A 2941-nucleotide genomic window follows, 5' to 3' on the forward strand; every position below is an offset into this window, starting at 1 on the left:
TGTATATAATAAACAGCCTCCGATTGGAGAATAAACCAGCTAGCAGCAGCTTTAGCCACAGTTGGGAACATATATACACCGCTGTCTGTCAGTGCTGTATTAAGTTTCACTAAAATCACTGACATTTTTCAACAGTTGTTTAGAAAAGCATGTAATAATGTGTTGTGTTTTTCTTAATGTGTTGTGTTTTCCGTAATGTTGAAGTGTTTTTGTATTTGTAATTGTGCTTCGTTAATGTTGTAGTGTTTTGTATACGGGCCACTATAAAGACAAATCACCCACCTTTTTATTTAATAATCAATTTACCTTCCTATCAATGGCTGACATTATATAAGAGACTTTCCATTTCAAAAAACGTTCCATTTCAAAAAACGTTTGAAATGAGACTTTCCATTTCAAAATACATTTTATTGTTTTTTTTCTCCCTACAAAATCATTTTTGTAAACTTTTCTCCTCTTTTAATATTAGGACCTGAATTAAGTTTTATATTTTTAAGATGTTATTTACAAAGTTTACAAATCTCTTATTCCACCATATAAATACCTTTGTCCATGTCTTTTAGTTTGGCACCATGTCAGCTTCCCATGCACAAAGAAATAAGTCTGCATGTTCACCTGTTAGGCTTCCATACTCTGAGTCAGCTATAACAAAGGAAAGCCAATTAAAAAAAAACAAACAAACAAAAAAACTAAAAGTAGAACACTGTTGGTTCAGTCATAAAGTTACAGGGGGGAAAAAGCAAACCTACCAGATTTGACATGTCAAGTAATTTTCATTCAGCCTGTCTGCATTATAAGGATAACTGGAAAAAAAGAACAGCATTCAATCTTAGTAATTCAGTCATGCGATGACATATAAGATAACATCTTTATATTGAGGCACATCAATCATGATTCTGTGAGAACCTCCTGGTCGTAGAGGGCATGAGACAAAAATCTGTTTGAACTGTCCAGAACATAATTAATTATCCAATTACTTCTAACCGAATGACTGTGCCGCCCAGATAACTTCAGAGCTATTTACAACAGACTGACTTGCCAAGATAACAAAATGACCAGTTGCCTCACTTTGCATTGTAAATGACTGACAAAAATCCTGAGACTGCCAAAAACTTCACAGACCTATAAGCAGTCATCAACATATGTTTACATTTTCCCTGAGAAACTAGAACAGGGCAATGGGTAGAAATACACTAAATGAGAAAGCAAAATTGAAACACTGGGGTAATTTAATGTAACAACATCCTCTTATTCTGCCTCTACATCCATTTTGAAGTCACGCTTAGCCTTGCAGCCAGCCGTTTCATTACCATTACAACCATCCATTTTGTCTTTATCTCTCAGAGCACCGTAAAGAGGAGGGGTAGGAAAAGAATGGCTGTGAAAGCAAATACTGCTTGCCCATGTAAACCCTTCATCCACTCATCACCTTGCTGAAAAGGGGGCTGAAAATATTTTAATCCACAGTTGTCACTGCAGCCAAGGTTGTTGGCCAGCTGAGAAATGTATCAGTCATGTAACAGTAATGAATCAAAAGCAGCTCAGCTGATGCAGCCCTGCAGAAGTGTCTCTCATTTCTATGTGGTATTCCCTGCATTTATCATAGCCAACATATTTCTCTCCACGGAAAAGAAAGTAAAGGGGTGTATGAATTTCCTGCTTAAAAGTGTTAAGCAACTTGGTATGTTTGGGATTTTGGGTGATTTTACAAAGGATGACAATTTACTGATGATATTAAGACTTAATGGCAATGAACCCTCCAAATAACATGTTTACTACTTAAAATATTTTTAGTTTTGGCATACAATTAAACAAATGCACAATTTTAATCACACAATATTTAAAGCATGTATTTATTAACAGCATAAATATACATTGTGCTGCTAATAAGATACATTTGATAAGCTCTGTTACAACTTATCTTCTGTCTTTTTATTGCAGTTAGGCTGCCTTTGCACTAACAGGAAATTGTCCCTTCAAAACAAAAGCATCACAACTCAAACAAGAAGTTTGCCATAGTTAAAATAATTAAGAGCAATAAAGTTCAGGGACCTTCAAAGTTATTGATACAAGTCACTTGTACATTGTAGTCAACATTTTGACCATATACTGTAGAGGAATATAATTATATTAATAGTTAAAAATGATCAGAATCAGAATAATTGTATAGTCATTGTCAGAAAGACAACAAAATTGCAGTTACAGTTACAACCATCCATCACACAATGGGGGTGGGGTGGGGGGATGGGACGGGGGATAGTTGGCTGAGGCCTCGCAGCCCGACAGGCGCCTCCCTTGCAGAGGAAATAGGAAAAATAAGAAAAACATCAGGTAAGGAGAGGAAAAAAACACCTGTTTCACACTCTGCTCTTTGCAGGGCAGAGCTTGAGATGAAGAAAAAAAACCTCGGCACATAAGCAACATATAAACACATATAGACAAAACAAGCCGGGTACGAGGAGGAGGTGTGACATGCTTATGGGTCTCATGTGAGTTATGTGTGTATCAGACCATGAACCCTAACTGAAGCACGCGATTGTCTGTGATTGTCTGTGAGCATGATGTCAGAGTTCACCACCAGCTTATCAGTTCAGGGCCCACAGATGTTCTCAGGGAAGGGGGCAGCAGAACAGAGTCTTCTTTAGACAAAACAACCAGGGGAGGATAGCTGGCCAGCCAAGGCCAGCCCGGGGAGCCAGATTCCGATAGCAGAAATTTGTTTAGGTCAGGCTGACATCAGTTCACTGCTTTCCTTGAAAGTCTCGCTGGTGCTTCTCAGTGGCAAATCCAAACAGCCAAATGTAGGGTATTCCGCCTGATCCGAGCGAACAACATTCTCCAAGGTCACACCATATCCATTCTGACAGGCATGGGCAGGGGGGGGGGTGGATACCACAGACACTGCCAGGCCTCTGCGTCTGCCTTTCTCTGAAGAACTACT

This window comes from Poecilia formosa, unplaced genomic scaffold (genome assembly GCF_000485575.1).
Source record: "Poecilia formosa unplaced genomic scaffold, Poecilia_formosa-5.1.2 Scaffold753, whole genome shotgun sequence".
NCBI classification, from domain to species: domain Eukaryota; kingdom Metazoa; phylum Chordata; class Actinopteri; order Cyprinodontiformes; family Poeciliidae; genus Poecilia; species Poecilia formosa.